The sequence below is a fragment of the Diabrotica virgifera genome, chromosome 2 (assembly GCF_917563875.1).
Source record: "Diabrotica virgifera virgifera chromosome 2, PGI_DIABVI_V3a".
NCBI classification, from domain to species: domain Eukaryota; kingdom Metazoa; phylum Arthropoda; class Insecta; order Coleoptera; family Chrysomelidae; genus Diabrotica; species Diabrotica virgifera.
The window spans coordinates 55,775,134-55,793,989 of NC_065444.1; the positions used below are offsets into that span (position 1 = coordinate 55,775,134).

General features: G+C 32.7%; 1 protein-coding gene across 1 annotated transcript in view; it reads right to left on the reverse strand.

Moving 5' to 3' along the window:
* The window catches only part of LOC114346330 (homeobox protein abdominal-B-like), a 638,798-nt gene that overhangs the window by 487,779 nt on the left and 132,163 nt on the right, over positions 1 to 18,856 (reverse strand). Inside the window, exon 2 of the mRNA XM_050643652.1 lies at positions 7,378 to 7,459. The gene's annotated coding sequence lies outside the window, so the exon portion shown is untranslated. The remainder of the gene's footprint in view (positions 1 to 7,377; positions 7,460 to 18,856) is intronic.

Consider the following 18,856-nt stretch of genomic DNA (forward strand, 5'->3'; position numbering starts at 1 on the left):
AACGGATAGGCACCTTAAGAAGAAGAAGCTATGAAAATGCATTGCTTCTTCTTAATCAGTTTTTAAGCATCGAATTTCACCTTTCTCACCTTCCTTCACCACATCCTTATTCCATATTCCTACTGTTTACTTTTGCGTAATATTCCTTATATTATTTATGTCCATAGATGTTATCCAGCTTTTTAAATTTTCAAAATTCAAATGCTAGTTTTTTATACAAATTATCTACCAATTTCTTAAACAGATTCCAAACTATTTTCTTGTAGTATTTTATTTTTTATTTATTATGTTTTTGAGCATATACAACAAATGTTAAGTAGCAACGGTAGTAGGAAATAGAATTTTTTCATTTAATTTTTGGGCTGTTTTTTCTGTTAGTTTCTGTGTATCTTCTCTTTATCTTATCATCATTAACATGTTAGAATCGTCATCATTCTCTTTGTTTTATACCAGATATAGATATACCATTTTAATGCAAGGTTTGGTTCCCAAACTCAATTTCTCAATAAATTACTTCATACTTCATTGGGCCATATCAATTTAATGATGATATGACTCTTCTTAAAGTGCCTTCTCCTCAATGGAGGTTGTCTTCTACAATTGCAAACTATTGTCTATCTTCAGTCTTCAGCTGTTCTTATTAACTGTTCAAAATTTAGAACTGTCTCTTGTCGAACGTTTATTAGCCACGATAGTCTTTTCCTTTCTAATCCTCTCATTCCCTCGATCTTTCCTTCCACTATGAGTTGATCATATTTGGTAGATTCTTATTATTTCTCAGTACGTGGCCTATAGGTGTGATGATAAGAGTACCTAATGATATCCAAAAATGTGTTTTGCTTAAGCGTATATCATCAGGTTTTTTCTCTTCCTTATATAACTCTTCCAGGAATTTACTAGATGTTGAACATGTCCAAGTCAACTTAACCCATTATTTCATTCTGGCATCAAATGCTGTCTCCTAATATATATTATATCCGTTCTTAACTTTATCTTTTTTTACCATTTCAATCTTCCATCTAAGCATTATTATTTGCAATTTGCACCACAAGTATTCGTTGTTTTTTTTAACTGTCTAACATTAATGCCGTAGGTAGATCATCTTCTTTTTTTTTTTCTAGTTCCATAACCGTTATCGTTAGTTATAATGTTGGTTGCTATATTCGCTATAGTGACTTTAGTGACAACAACTCTATATAATTATGTACATGTAGTCGATTTTCCGTAACACTATCTTGGATTTTTCAGCCATGATAATCGTCTTCTATCAGAACCACGTTTGCCTTTGATCTTTACATGAATGATCAGATTCAAAAGTACCTACATATTTTCAGGGTGTCTCAGAATATCACCGAAGTATTCTAACTTGCGTCTCTTTATTATATTGACCAGTTGTGTTCAGGCGCGGATCTAGAAATTCATCATTGGGGGGCCAGATTTACCGAAAGTATTATTATTATTATTATCCAGATTTAGCCATACGGCTCACGTTCCCTCTAAGGGTCTGAGCACAGTGCGGTAACAGTATAGCTTGTAGTTGTCGTTTTCAAGCATTCTGTCAGCGATATTTTGATAACAAGGAAGATGGTTGGTTTGGAACAGTCCCAGCTTATTGGCCAATTCCTGGCGAATAATTTTTACTACTGAGTCATGGCGTTCTTTATAATCAGTATCGACTAACGCCTGGGAGCCGGCGGTAAGATGTTAAATAGTTTCTTTTTGCTTGACATCCACATCGGCATTTGTCATTTTGGACTTGAAGCTCGTTGACTATATATTGCTGGTAATTTTTAGTTGAAATAACCTGATCTTGAATGGCCAGTAGGAAATCCTCTGTTTCGGCAAACATCCTGAAGTCAACCAATAGTTTGACGCTATACTGCCGACATATTCTTGGCTGATCACATTGAGATGTCGCCCATGCAGAGGTTTACTTATCCAGGTTGGCATTTTTTTGGCTTAGAAAGGAAACACCAATAAGATGCTTAAGAACATTACAATCTGATCAAATATTGTGATCAATGAGCAACTTATTTTTAACCTAAATTACTACTAAAAACTTAAGACTAAGGACGAACTCAATAGTTCCCCTTAGGTTCTGTTAATATATTGCACAAATGTTAACTTGGACCATCACTTGCACCGTGCACTATTTTTCACTTAACTAACTCGAAGGGTTTCCTCCGCTTGAGTCTTCTAGCTAGATCGGTGTTGTCGAGGAGCAGGATGGCCTCAAAACTGACGTGTTGAAGAAGTCGTTGTTCGTGACTCTTGGCAAATTTTTCTAGGGTCTTGTTAACAGTATCCATGTCTAGGTCCCTATGGAGGTCTCTGTTCCTATAGTACCATGGAGCGTTGACAATGTTCCTTAGTACCTACTTTGTTTTGGAATCGTTGTATGATGTTTAAATTGGTATTACTAGCGCAGCCCCATAGCTGGATGCCATATGTCCATATAGGTTTTATAATCTGTTTATACAAAAGTATTTTATTGTAGATCGAGAGAGTAGATTGTCTTCCCAATAGCCAATACATTTTTTTACACTTCATGTTAAGCTGTTCTCGATTCTTTTTAACATGGGCCCTCCAGCGTAGCCTAGCGTCTAGTGTAATACCCAAATATTTTGCGGTATCGGCGTATAGTATGTGAATATTATTTTGTTATTGTTTTTCTTGTTTGTAAAATTTATATGCACTTACTTCATTTCGTTTAATTTCATTCGCCAGCGTTTAGTCCACTTGTTAAGTCTGTTAACAGAGATTTGTAGTTATCTTGCTGCTTCTTCATGGTCTTCACCTACGGCTAAAACGGCAGTGTCATCAGCAAAGGTAGCTATTGTGTTATGATCTACTTCAGGGATGTCACTAGTGTATATGTAATAGGTATAGGACCGGTCCTATCACACTACCTTGCGGTACACCTGCATTGATTTCCTTTAGTTCCTTTCCTTTCCTTTAGTTCCTATTTCCTTTAGTCCTTAACCCTAAAAACTCTCTCTGATATATAAGATTCCAATAATTCTGTGTATTGTCTTGGCAGAATCCTGCTTAATTTGTGTTTAAGTCCTTCGCGCCATACCTTTATCAAAAGCTTGCGCCACGTCGAGGAAATTGCGCTTTTTAAAGTAGATGGTGTAACTCATCCCAGATACTTACAGTATCAAAAGGATTCAGCTCTGGTGGGGCTCTTTCCGTGCTATCGAGCCCTATGTGACTTGGTATGCTGGAGTAGGTATCTCCCAAAAATTTTCAGTAGTAATTGCACAAGAGCTCTAAAATTATTGAATTTTTCCCGAGTGTCACTTTGACAGTTTTAATTTCACGAGCCGAAGGCGAGTGAAATTATTTCAAAGTGTCACGAGGGCAAAAATTCTATATTAATTTTAGAGATCGAGTGCAATTTGTTGCGATTATTTCATGAATAAAACTGTTCAAAACCAAAATTTTATTGTAATTTATTTATGTATGTACAAATTAGTACAATTAAACACACAGCTGTTATAAATATTTCACGGTTGAAAGTCATCCCTTTTATAATTTTTAAAACATTAATTGTCATTAATGTCACTGAATGTATTTTTTCGTAGCAACGAAGGGCATGTGACGTAATATACTTGACGACGGGAAATTATCAAAAATTATCAGTAGTAATTGCACAAGAGCTCTGAAATTATTGAATTTTTCCTGAGTGACACTTTGACAGTTTTAATTTCAACGAGCCGAAGGCGAGTGAAATTATCTTAAAGTGTCACGAAAGCAAAAATTCTATATTAATTTCAGAGGTCGAGTGCAATTTGTTGCGATTACTTCATGAATAAAACTGTTCAAAACCAAAATTTTATTGTAATTTATTTATGTAAGTACCATTTAACACACAGTTTTTATAAATATTTGACGATTGAAAGTCATCACTTTTATAATTTTTAAAACATTAATTGTCATTAATGTCACTGAATGTATTTTTTCGTAGCAACGAAGGGCATCTGACGTAATATACTTAACGACGGGAGATTATCAAAATTTATCGATTTAATTCAGATTTCTGTAGCTTTCTATTGGTCAGAATCTCCTATGAATGAAATAATCGTGTATATTTGGACCTTGAAAGTGGTACAGCTTTCAGTATGGTCTATACAGAGATGTTCATTCAGACCCAACTATTTTATGTTTTCTAGAATGTTCTTCGGAATGACTCCAGCAGTAGAGAGAATAACAGTTATTGTCTGGGTACTTCCAAATCTACGGACTATTTAAATTTATACTATTTAAACGTATTTCTTTTCGTTATATTTGACACGCAGATTATTGTTGTTAGGTATCGCCACATCAATTAGTGTTGTTTATCTCATAAACTTATTAACTAATATGAGATCTGTTCCATTATTTGCCCACTGTTTGATGTGTAATCCCAGTTTAACTTGTAATTATCATTCTCAAGCATACTCTCAGGAACGTATTGATAATATGGGACATGGAGGAGTCCCACTTTGATAGCTATCTCGTAATGATGGATCTTTCCTACTAAGTCATACCGTTCCATATATTCAGTTGCAGCAAACGCATAAATTAATAATACAAATAAGGCATTCTGCGCAAAATAGTTACACAAATTGATAATTTATAGCAGTAATGTTCCTGTCCTGAAGTCGGGTTAATTGTAAAACTGTAAAAAAAATGTTCAGTTTAAGCGTCTAAGAACCTCCTCATTTCTAACTGCTGACCGATTTCGTTCTTATCTTATTCTTAGTACAGTTCACCAAGAATAGCTGAAAGTCTGAAAATAACCACGCCCATGATGCGCATTAGTCATCCGACGGCCGTTTGTAACGTGAACAAGTCGGTACAGTCTGCGAAACATTTTTTGTAAGTACGAACCGCAAAGGAGAATCAATTTAAAATTTGCAAATTTTGTTTAAATCGAATCTGAAGGGAAAAGTTTTAAATAATCAGACACGGGAAGTGATAGCAAACGTGATTCATTTTATGATAAATGAAGCGAAAAACAATGAACCGTGTAGAGATTTGAAAAAAGTGCAGGAACGTATGGTATTGGCAACAGGTGTTAGTTTAAGCAGCGTTCAAAAAATTGCTCGGGAAATGCAATTAATTGAAGATGGCGAATATTCCTCATTTGTAACTCCAAACAAAAAGAGAAAAAAAAAGCGCTTCAAAAACGTGCTTGGACGATTTTGATATAGGGCATAGGGCGTCTTCGACATTATATAATGGATTTTTGTATAACACAAAAACAAGTCCCAACTGTGAAACGCATACACAGAACATTTGCAGAGGAGTACAACTACTCAGGTTCCATAGAAAGCCTACGAACAGTAATTAGAAAGATGGGATTTCGTTGGCGAAAAACCAGAACTAATAGAAAATTATTAATGGAAAAGCCCAGTATTCAATATCTTAGACTGAATTTCTTACGTAGTATGAAACGTTACAGGAACGCAAATCGCCCAATTATATACATGGATGAAACATACGTCCATTCATCTCATACCTACCAAAAGAGCTGGTCTGATAGTTCAAACAAGGGCATACAAAAACCAGTATCTAAAGGACATACATATGCTTGTGATAGTGCATGCTGGAGGTAAAAGTGGTTTTGTTGAAAACGCTTATCTGCGCTACAAACCTACTATAAAAACAGGAGATTATCATGATGCAATGAACTACGACATTTACAAAAAGTGGCTTCAGGAAAAACTGATACCAAATTTGCCCCCGAACAGCGTTTTAGTGATTGATAATGCACCGTATCACAACGTACAAACTGAGAAATGTCCAACTATGTATTCCAGGAAAGCAGAAATGCAGCAGTGGCTGACAACGCGAAATATTTCCTTTACAGATGACATGTTGAAATTTGAATTATACGACATTATAAAATTACACCAACCTCTGTTTAAAGCCTATGAAATTGACAAAATACTCGAGGATAAAGGACATTCAGTTTTACGGTTACCCAAGATATTATCCGGATTTGAATCCTATAGAGTTAGTATGGGCTTCTATGAAGCAATATGTCGCTGAAAAAAATGTCAGTTTTGATTTTAAATTAGTGAAAAGTTTGTGTGGACTGAATAAAACGATGACGACAAATGCTATGGAAATGGATACGAGAAAGGTTATAAATAACTCTTTTAACAAAAGGTACTGGTACAAAGACACCATATTTATGCTTCACCGGGACCGAACATCTAATTTCTATTTAGTATTGCAATAGACGATTTTATTACTACTTTATTACCCTACTGCTTACGCCCTTTTTCTCCGAAACCTTTTGGTCAATATAATGGTAATATAAAGTATAAATAGTCAATATAAAAATATAATTTTTGGTTTATAATGCCATAATTTATAGCAACACAAGCGGTTTTTGTTGGATCTATTTTATTACATATCACTTTGTAAAAAATACTACAAATATACTGAAGAAAAGTAATGACAGTAATAATAATTGTGTACGGGACCTATTAGAAACTATTCAAACTTTACGTTTCTATATTTGTGTCTCCGATTGTACCTATATTTTAAAGTTCACCCGCGCGTACAGGCTATCTTTTTCCTTCCGAGTGCGTTCTCACTTCATTGTTCGCGCAGGCAGTTAGAATTTCAGACTTTCAGCTATTCTTGGTGAACTGTAGTCGTCTGTACACCAACATGCAAAGGCTTCCAAGCGTTTAAACATAGTCTCACTTAGAGTCCACGTTTCTACTCCATACAGTAGGACTGAGAAGTTATAGCAATATACCATTCAAAGGCGCGGGTTTAATACTAAGATCATGGATGCAAAGTAGGTAGGTACGTTTCACATTTTTACCAAAGTATCTCGGGCTTGTTCTATTCGTTGAATTTGATTACATCCTTTACTTTGAAATTATGTTTGCGCATATATTATCTTCTGCCTGATTATTGCGTGGATACTCTTGTATTTGTTTTTATCTTCATTTCTGAATTCTCATCTTTGGTCCATGGGTCTCAGTATTCCTTCTGTAGATAACAGATAGCAGCTGACTTTTTCGCAGTTTTATTTCTTTGGCATCTTTGTTTAATGTACAATATAGTCTTGACCTCCTTTATTTATTATCTCTGCATTTAGTTATTTATACTTAGTTTCATGGTTTTCCAAATACTTATATAGATATATTTTATTTTTTTCACGGTAGTTTTCATTTAGTAGGTATCTATTAAATTTTTATCATTTTTAAATTTCTTTTATAACGATTTAACATGTTTACGAATTTATCAAATTGCAATAGGAGCAAAGATATGACTTTTAATCTAAAAACCGGCCCTGTGCATTGACCCCGCCTTGCGTTCCCAATTGCCGAGAAGATACAAGAGAGATACAAAAAAATGCCTACTCACCTAAGATGGCTGGCGGAGGGACAGATGTGGAATATCTTCGACTGTGATAACTTCTTTACTCCATGATGGCGATCGTCTTGATCTGGAATTTTAAAAAGTTAATTAGTTTCAGAAGTAGTCATCGTAAATCATATACTGATAATAGTACTAATGGCATCGATGGCAAATGCAAGCCATCAATAAAAGTCGGAATGAAAGATTATCTGTTCTTTATGATAATTATACTTATAGATAATTGCAATAATTTGCATTTGTATTGGCGGAGACGCAGAAATAAAAATTGAAGAAGCGGGTGCATTCCGTGCTGTCTGCTGTTTAAAGTGTCTATGTTAAGAGCAATTATAAAGATCATTAAAATGCTATTAAAATACTGATTCATTGGTGTTAATCTCATATATGCAGCTTTAATAAATAAGTGCATTAAAAAACAAAAAAGGGGGTAATTGACGATGGTAGGAATATGCAGACACGTTAGATAAATCTACAAGTCTTTACTACGAACGTCAGAAAAGAATGTCCATGTAGAGGAAAGGCACCAAATTTGAGACACTTTTTTTGAAAAACAAATATAAAACAGAATATTCAAAATTTTTAAAACATTTATTTCGAAAACTTAAATTTAGTGTTTCTACAACACAACAAAAAAATAAATAAAGCGAATAAGACATATATTTTTGCAAAAAAAATACATTTCATTTTTTTGCGACATTTAATATTAAAAATAAAAGGTCGCTTAATTTGAGATAGCCAGGTATCCAAATTTGAGACAGGTACCCCAATTTGAGATACTATTCAAAAAAGCCCTTTCCTTCGCAGAAAAGACAAATAAATGTGCTGGACTTTATTTCTCCACAGTCTTTATGTGCCCACCTGCCACATTGGTAACACTTTGCCCATCGTTCTTCATATTTACCGTCGGAAAATTTTCCGGTGCAAAATAGACATTCCGCGTCGTTCTCTCCACTTTCGTCAGACGATGAAACAGCTAATGGAAAGTCTTCGCTGCTATCTGAACTTGAACTCGAAGAAACTTTCCGTTTCCTTCTTGATGTTTTGCCTTTTGATGTAGAAGGTTGACCTGCGTCTTCGTGTACTGCTATTTCTTCTTCGGACGTTGCTGTTTTTTCTGATCTAACACTTTTTGTTGAACTGTTTTTTTCTGGAGCTAATACACAATCCAAGTTTAGCTGGGGTACTAGTTTTTTTGCTTTTTTCTTCTGCAAACTTTGCTCTAATTCTTCTTTGTAGGGTGTTAGAGTAATTACTGAAGCCTTTCCTGATCTGGCATGTGGCTTTTTAGTGGTGTCTCTCTTGTATATAGGGATGGGACAGATGTCTTTCGGAGACAAGTTGTTGATGAGGTAGTGGTGGACTAGGAGTTCTATGTTCTCGCATTGGATGATTTGGTTGTTCATGGTTTGGTTCTATTATTTGTTCGTCCCTTTCGTTTTGTGTTTCCAAGTGCTCTTGAATTCCAAATTCAAAGTCCCTAAAAATATGGCGACAAATAGGGACCAGTCCAGTTTTTCGGAAACCATTGCAAGACATTTCCATCATCGCAGCTTTGTTATACGCTTTACAAAAAATACTGGCAATGGCATAAGGCGACACAACACTCAACTGATTTTCTCTAAGCCAGTTTTCTATTTCTTGTGCGTAGTAGGTAAGTTTTCAGCGGTGCCATAAAAGCAACATCCAACGGTTGCATTTTATGTGTAGAATGTGGAGGAGGGAAATAATCGTCACATGATTCTGTTTGGCCAAATCTATTAGAGCAACGTTTCTCGTATGAGAATAGTGGCCATCAAGGACGAGAAGAACAGGGTCTGCAGCTGAAGGTTTCGTGAATTTTATGAAGTGTTGTAGCCATCTAGTGAAAATATCGGCCTGTACCCAACCTGACACATGACGTTCTGCGACTGCTCCAGTGGGAGCCCCTAGCATCAACTCTGTTTTCATATTTTTTCTAGGAAAGATTAATAATGGTGGTACGAAAACTCCTGCAGCATTCATACATGAAATAACAGTAATCAGCTTGCCCCTTTCTGCTGAAGTAAGTGACGAAACCGGCTTCTTCCCTCTCAAAGAAATGACTTTGCTATGTTTGTGCTGAACAATTGTAATACCTGTTTCGTCTACATTGAATATACGTTGTGCAGGGTTAGTAAGCTTAAGATATTCTGGTTCATACAGGTCAAAGAACTTGGATACATTTTCATGAGTAAACAATTTTACTCGAGCAGATGACATTCCATGAGGAGTACGCATTGAAAGCGTCGGATGCCTTTTCAAAAAGAGTCTTAACCATGTCTTTCCGGCTGATTTTTTGACTCCGCTAAATGGATGTGGTATTGAGTTTCGTATTGCAAGTTGAAATGCCAGTAGTTTTATATCACGCGCTCTTAGCCCGAAATAACGTTGCTCCATAGTTAGGGCATACTCAACCAACTTATTTTCTAATTCCAAAGGAAGAATAGGTCGGCGGCCAATTGATATCCCGACGAGTTCTTCTGGAGTCTTGTCTGATTTCACATATCGTTCTAAGGTACCTTTTGGTACTCCAAAAACTTTTGAGGCCTTCAAATAGCCCATCTCTCTATTTCTTACTGTATTTACAGCCCGTATCATATCATTTGCATTCCATTTTTTATTTTTTGGCGGCATCTACAAACAAAAAAATAAAAATTTTACACGGGGTCATAATTTGAGACACTCTCAAATTTGGAACCTACAGGTGTCTCAAATTAGGATTTTTCCGTCAAAAAATAAAACGGATTTTTGTTGGTTATGTATGCCACACAATTACCGTTTAATTTGCATAAAATGTATTAACTAAAAATAAACTACCAAAAAAAAATTACTGGAATAAATGTAATCATCTTACCTTGATGTATTGTAAGTTTTTATAAATTCTGAAAAACTTTGTGTATGGTGTTAATCAAATTAACGTCGACAAAACAACAACGGTCACTTCTAAGCGCCAACTAAAAGCAGATCTACTACTAACTTCACAGAATGATCAGTTTTCAATATTTTCACTAGATGTCAACCCATCGTACACAAATATACGACGGTGTCTCAAATTAGGCGCCTGTCTCAAATTTGGTGCCTTTCCTCTAATGATATTCATAGTATGAATCAGGCAGACATAAAATCGTAAAAATTATCTGGCAAAAATCAAAAAATTAAACCAAGTTGGATGTAAAATTGTTACTATAAATTTATAGAAATACCTGTTATTACTCATACAACAAAAAATGTAAATTTAGTTTAAATCCGTTTAGAAATGATTTCATATTACCTACATACTTACATACTTTTCAATAGGTAGGTACCTATACATATAAAAAAACAGTTACATATGTTCAAAAACTTACAGTAAATTTTTGGTTGTTTCACTATTAGCCTAATAAAATAAAAAAAAGTCAAAATGTAAATTCGTACAGGTTAAAACAAATTTTATATCAAAGTTTAAGTGGGTACAAAAGATATTTTCAAGAAAGTATCCAAATCATACAAGGGGATCATTGTTTAAATAATTAAAAAGGGGTCATTTTTGCAAAAAAAAATACTTTTTTAACTGCTGAGGTAATTCACTTATTAATGAAAGTCTATGGGATTTTTTTCTGCAAAGTTGAACGGTAAATATTTCACATAAGACTTACTAAATTAAATTTGACCACCTATTTATTTAAATAATTTTATATAAAACTTTAAAAACAAATTTGCAAAAAATGATTTTTAGCGTTTTAAATAAGCACTATAAAATATCTTATTTTACAGAATAAGTTGGTATATGTTACCAGTATTAAGCAAAAAAAAATTGGTCAAAAAATATTTAATATTTTTTGAGATATTGAATTTATTTATTAAATGTTACTATATTTTCAATTGCAAAAACGCGGTTGTTGCCAAAGAAATATTCACCTGCTTAAGATCTCAGTATTTTTATTTTTATATATATTTGCGATAAATGTATTGATAAATTCAAATTTCAATTAAACTCCCCCCTAAAATGGTATTTTAAAATTATTCAAATTTGTTTATAATTTGTTTTTTTAATAACGTCGCGGGGATTAAGTATTTTGAAATGCCGTTTCGATAATTGGGTTCCTGGGAATTTTTTACTAATTAGCAAAATTTTTTGTCGTTTTTTAAATCGTAAATTTTATTAAGAATGTCGAATCTCTGAGTTGTAGATTCTAGACCTAAAAATATTTAACTAAAATCTTTTAAATAAAATGTGGCTACTTACTGAGTTACAATGTGTTTTATTAAAAAATTTAAAAATTATTGTTACCAAGTACTTTAAAACTATTTGACGTATCCTTATCATACTTGACAGAAAGTGTGGCTATTATACACCCTACTAAATTGTGATTAATAAACGTTTCTAGCTAGTGCCAGAGGCATACGACAGGGGGTAGTGAATGATTGACCCTTCCCAAATTCTACGCCACTGAGTGAATTACTATTTTAGCGAAATTTTTCGATTCTCCAATACTTTGTATGCAAATAACTTTATTGGTATCGATAAAGTCATCAGTTTGAGAGATATTGGAAGTTTAAAATGAATGAATGAATGAATCAAAATACCTATGCCGTTTCATTTTTAACGTCCAATATCTCGAAAACGAATGACTTAATCGTTACCAGTAAAGAGTATATTATTTACATAGAAAGTATTGGAGAATCTAAAAATTGCGCTAAAATAGTAATTCCCTCAGTGGCGTAGAATTTGGGAAGGGTCAACCATTAACTATCCCCTGTCGTACGCCTCTGGTAGTAGCTAGAAACTTTTATTTATCACAATTTAGTAGACTGTATAGTACCCACACTTTCTGCCAAGTGTGATAAGGATACGTCAAATAGTTTGAAAGTACTTGGTAAAAATAATTTTTAAATTTTTAAATAAAACACCCTGTAACTCAGTAAGTAGCCACATTTTATTTAAGTGATTTTAGACCAATCTTAATATTTTTAGGTCTAGAATCTTCAACTTAGAGATTCTACATTCTTAATGAAACTTAACCCTAAAAGAGCCCGTAGTAATATAACTCCAAGAAAAAAAAAAGAAAAGGAAAAAAAGACAAAAAAATTCGTTAATTAGTGAAAAATTCCCAGAAACCCAATTATCGAAACGGCATTTCAAAATATTTAATCCCCGCGACGTTATTAAAAAAACAAATTTTAAACAAATTTGAATAATTTTCAAATGCCATTTTAGGTAGAAATTTAATTGAAATTTGAATTGATCGATACGTTTATCGAAAATATAAATAAAAACAAAAATAATAAGATTTAATACAGGTGAATATTTCTTTGGGAACAATCGCGTTTTTGCAATTGAAAATAGAGTAACATTTAATAAACAAATTGAATATCTCAAAAAATATTAAATATTTTTGGACCAATTTTTTTTTAATTAATACTGATAATATAGCGCAACTTCTTCTGTAAAATAAGATATTTTATATTGCTTACTTAAAACTCTAAAAATATTTTTTTGCAAATTTGTTTTTAAAGTCTTATGTATAATTATTGAAATAAATGGGGGGCCAAATTCAATTTAGTAAGTCTTATGTGAAATATTTACCCTTCAACTTTGCAGAAAACAATCCTATAGACCTTCATTGTTAATTGAATGACCTCAGCAGTTAAAAAAGGATTTTTTCTGCAAAAATGACCCCTTTTTATTTATTTAAACAATGATCCCCTTGTATGATTTGGATACTTTCTTGAAAATATCTTTTGTACCCACCTAAACTTTGATATAAAATTTGTTTCAACCTGTACGAATTTACATTTTGATTTACATGTAGTGTAATTTTATTTTACTAGACTATATACTGGGTTGGGATAAATAGCAAATATCTTTGAAACGAAAAGAGCAATATTTATGAAACTTTGCATGCAAGTACAGTGACGCAAAAGACATCTGTTGCCATATTTTCTGTTACTATTCCACTTCCGGTTTCACCGGAAATACCCCTAACTTATTTAATTTAAATGGGACACCCTATATATTTTTGCGGATTTTAAAAGAACTTGTTATTTTTAATTCATACATACCAAATTTGGTAGAGAAAATTTGTTAAAAAGTGTCTGTAGATAATTTTTTGTATTAATACAACGTAATAGGAAATAAACGAGTATGGTATGTTAAACAGTAAATGGTTAAGTTCAATTAGTTACCACTATAAACAGCCCGGATTAACCGATAATAGTATAAAAGGCCCGGTTTCAGGTAAAATTTATTTTAGGCTTTATTATGGGAGTACCGTCTAGTCAGTGTTAATTGCAAAAGACCAACTCTGTCTACCTCGGTGGCTTATCGCTCCGGGTGGGTCTTAACAATGGGCCAGGTCAGATAAATTTAATAATATTTACGACCGCACTAATTGAATTCAAACCATTTACTGTTGAACAAACCATACCATCTATACTGTAGACTAAAATTGTTGTTTACGTGCACTGCATGACTTATTTGAATTTAGTATAGTAGGTAAAACTGTTACTGAACCAATTGACAGAAATAAGTTGTATTATAAAAATAGTTCATTTAAGTGGAAAAGATCGTATTGAAATATTAATGATAATAGGTTATGGTGAATCTTAATTTTTTGGAAGTGAATTTTCCAAATCCATTGATTGGAGATTGGACGTAGAGGATTCATAGAGTGGCCCGCTCATTCTCCGGACCTCAACCAGTTAGATTTTTTTCTTTGGGTTATCTAAAATTACGTGTTTACGTTAGGCGACCAACATGCTTGCAGGATTTGAGACAAAGAATAATAATTGATGAATGTGAACTAATACGTGGAGAAATCTTGCAAAAAGTGACGAATTTATTTATAGACTTGCACGTTGTCAGGAGGTGAACAGCAAACATTTTCAACATTTGAAATTATTTTTTTATTTTTAATATCATTGGTCTAACGTAAATAAATTAACCTATTTTTTAACTCTAAAGAGATTTATTTCTTGTTTTAATAGTTTTTTCTTCCAAACTTGGTATGTATGAATTAAAAATAACAAGTTCTTTTAAAATCTGCAAAAATATACAGGGTGTCCCATTTAAAGTAAATAAGTTAGGGGTATTTCCGGTGAAACCGGAAGTGGAGTAGTAACAAAATATACGGCATCAGATGCTTTTGCATCACTGTAGTTGCATGCAAAGTTTCATAAATATTGTTCTTTTCGTTTCAAAGATATTTGCTTGGTTCCATACTTTATCGCAACTCTGTGTACATATTTTTACATTTTTACTGCAGTCTACTCGGAGTCTTTTAATAAGAAATGACTAGATGGACTGTTTCCCAGTGAACAATTTAATAAATTGCGGAGACTGCTTCAACATCACTCCCATTAGCACGAATCTGCACCTGTTTTATTATCTTGTAAAGCAGAAAACCAGGTAAATCAGAAATTAAGGGCAGCATAATATATTAGCAAAGTTAACCTATTATGGTGTCCTTAACTCAACTCAAGGCAACTCAAACAAGCCAAGCGTCACTCGTACTGGGATAATACGGGCAAAACCTGACCGACCCAGCTCCAAAATCAGAATGAGAAGGCAAAAACGATCTCAAAATTTCCGAGAAGATTAGCTTCCGCTGATAGAAAAAATTCAACTCAAAAGTATTTTGACATTCTCTTGCCTATTTTGATTCTCTTAGCGGCATTTGTCAATGTATAAAAAACAATTGGATTATGATTATTCCCTTCTAATATTTTAAGACGCATTTCTTCAGGTCTGTCTCTTTCGAAGATTTGTAAGACGTAGAATATCTTCTTCCTCGCGTGCCATATCAGATTTATCTGCCGTCGTCGGCTCTAATTGTTCTTAATATATTTGTTTAAGTTGTTGTTAGCTCTGAAAGCTGGTGTTATTCCTTTCTTTTTGTGTATCTGGCTGTTTTTGTGGTTATCTTGCCAGTATATGTGATAGAGCAGAAGGTACTGGGTTCTTTCTGTGGTGGTGGATAGACTAATTTCAGGGCTTTCTTATGGAGTTTTTGGTTTAAAATTTTATTAATTGTTTGTTCGTTATAGCCATTGTTTACTGCTATTTATTTAATGATGTTCAGTTCTATTTCGAAGTAATTTTTTGACATGGGAATTGACATGAGTTGTGTATAGTTGTGTCAGTATGGGTAGGTTTATGATATACGGAGAACTCATGTTTGTTGTGTAGTCTGGTAATTGTTACATCTAGAAAGTTTATGGACTTATTCTGTTCTGTTTCTATTGTAAACTCAATATTACTATGAAGTGAATTAATGTATGATAGAAATTGGTCAAGTTGCCTGTTAGTTCCTGTAAAGCATACTAGTATATCATCCACGTATCTCCACCATTATAAGAACTGTTTAAATACGGGATGTTTAGAAATTGTTGTTTCAAGCTGGTTCATAAATTATCATAGAACTTATTTTGACAAATTTTGAAAAGTTATGGAAAAGCGGTGAAATATAAATATGTTGCAACATGTAACTATAAATTTGTCAGATTGTGTAAAAATGTTGTCAGCAACTATAGAAAAAATTACTTCTAATGAAATTGCAGAAAATCTTGATATAAGTTCCGAATTTCCAGCTGAAAATTAAATTCGAGCCAGGAGAAAAAAGCGCCAATTTGATTACGAAAAATCTGTGGATGAGTTCTTAACAGAGGAAGATAAATTTAAAATAAATGTTTTTATCTATATTTTAGACATAAACTAATTCTTTGATTGGCCGTTTTTGGCTTCTATAAAACACTAGAAAAATATTGTATGAACCTTCATTCAATAGTTTCAATAGAAAAAGAATAAGAATTGTATATAGATTCAAATAATGATATTGCGTGATATATATCAAATGATACAATACTCGATAAAACCTTTTTGTAAGGTTTTGAGCTTTTGAACTGTTACCAGAACTGTGTCAAAATGCCTAATTTCTATATACCCAAATGTAGTTGTATGTTGTATCACTAAGAATTTTATTTACACTGCCTGTCTCGGTAGCTAGTGGGGAAGGAAGTTTTGCAAAATTAAAAATTATTAAAAACCATTTACGAAGGTGCATAAGACAAACAAAACTAAAAAATTTAGCACTCATTTCGAGAGAGTCCTTACTAGCTGCTTCTTTAGACTACACTACTACACCAATCGGATTGACAGTTTGCCAAAATTAAAGTCAGATGAGCAAAATTGTAATTTTTGTAAATGTTATTTAATGTTAATACATATTTCATTTAATTTAGGGTATGTTTTGTTTTTAAAGTAGAAGTTTTCGTGTCGAAATCGGAAAAGATGTACCGCACGGCTCTGCATCCTGTCGCTGATCTTAGCACTATTGAATCAAGAGTTTGAAATGAGAAGAAAGCTTCTTTGGTCCCTAAACCTTTAGAAAAACGAATTCTATCTCACCACTCAACTTTTTACACCTTCTCCTAATTCAGGCTTGATTTAGCGAAGAAATGCCCTTAGACAATGGCTTATTAAAGTAACAAGTTTGGTATTACCCCAGGCTGTGGGCGAAAAATAGGTCGATTTCAGGATATAATTCAGGAATTTTTGAAACCTATCAGGTGTTGTAAAGGACGATGCCGGGAAAAACTTCTACTAAAATGTAACCAAAAATATTGTGCGCTTTTTTTTCTATTGCGATTTTCATTTGTTAAATTTGCAATTTTTAAAGATTTTTAATTTTGCAGCTTAGGATATTGATTTTAGAGAAAAACTTTTTAATAGACAGTTGTAGTAAATTAAAAAACCTACAATTTGAGGTACGGTAAGTTTAATTTGGTTAATTGGTTATTTCAAAACAGCCTGCGAAAAGTCCAAAATGCCCGTTTTTTACAATTTCATTATTTATTGTACAAATAATTTTTATTATTTTTTAAAGCTTTAAAATGAAGATCTTTCAATTCCAAACATAAAAAAAATTGTAAAGCCAGATTAACGAATTTGTTTAGAGGAAATAAAAAATGTAGTATATCAAAGTGTGTAAATAATTTATTTCTTTAGCTGAGCGCTTTCGACATAAACGTCATCATCGGAGCTAATGGTCAATTGTTAAAAAAGTACCGCTACAAAATTGAGGTGTTAACATTTGCATCTTGTGAAAATAAATTTTGGTTGGATATGCTATGTCCTCCGTACAACCCCAAACAGCAAAAACAGAAAAACGGCCACATTACACGTTACACAAACACAAAAAGAATTTTTTCATGGTATAGGTATCACCCATCCATTGTTGGCCTAGTAGAAAAAGCTGACTGACGAATTTGTTGCTTAGATATTATAAATTGTTTATCCCAAGAGGTCAAATGTCGAAGGCTATAACTTTTTGAAAAAAAAATCGTAGAGAGTTGGTGAAGCATCTAATCTGCTTCTAAAGAGTTATATTTTCATATTTTGATGTAAATAAATGCGTAAAACATTTTTAAACCTCTAATTTTTGGGTTTGAAAATAAGGGGGCAAATTTCGTTATAAACATTTAGAGCTGAAGCGGCCCTGTACATCCTATGAGTTTTTAACTAACAGATTATTGTTGCTAAAGATGAAAGAAAGATTTATAAAAACATAAAAAATTTCTACGACCAACTGAAGCCGAGATAATTTTTGGGTTTGAAAATAAGGGGGCATATTTCGTTATAAACATTTAGAGCTGAAGCGGCCCTGTACATCCTATGAGTTTCTAACTTACTGATTATTGTTGCTGAAGACAAAAAAATTAAAAATTTTTACAACCAACTGAAGCCAAGATAATTGTTTTTTTTTTCTTAAGTCGTAGTGCCTTTATTTATAACAATTAAGAAATTATTTTACAGTCATTGACTAAAGAAAGACTTATATTATCTTAAAATAAAAATTATTATAAAATATAATTACATTTAATTATTAAAAATTATTTTTAAAATCGGTGCTTTTGCGAGCGGCCGTATTTTGCAAATCGCCCGGCTCGCTTCAAATCCGCGCGGTCGAAAAATGTTTACGTAACTTGTATTAAATTTTGAGAGAAAACAATTTAATAATATTACCATTATAATATACAGTCTATTTACCACTGTATTTGTTTTTCTTGATAAACTTTTATATGTGAAATATCATTTCTGAAGAAATAATATTACAAAAATGATACATATATATGAAATATTTAACTATATTTTAATTTTTTCATTGTTATATAAATATAATAATAGTAATGTTCCTTCTTACTATAATATACAATATAAAACTTTTTCTTCTTGTAGTGACTATTCTTTTTAAATTTCACATATAAAAGATTATCAAGAAAAAAAATACAGTGGTAAATAGACTGTATATTATAATGGTAATATTATTAAGTTGATTTCTGTCAAAATTTAATACAAGTTACGTAAAAAATTTCCGAGCGCGCGGACAGAGCCGGGCGATTTGCAAAATTCGGCCGCTGGCAAAAGCACCGATTTAAAAAAAAAATTAATAATTAAATGTAATTATATTTT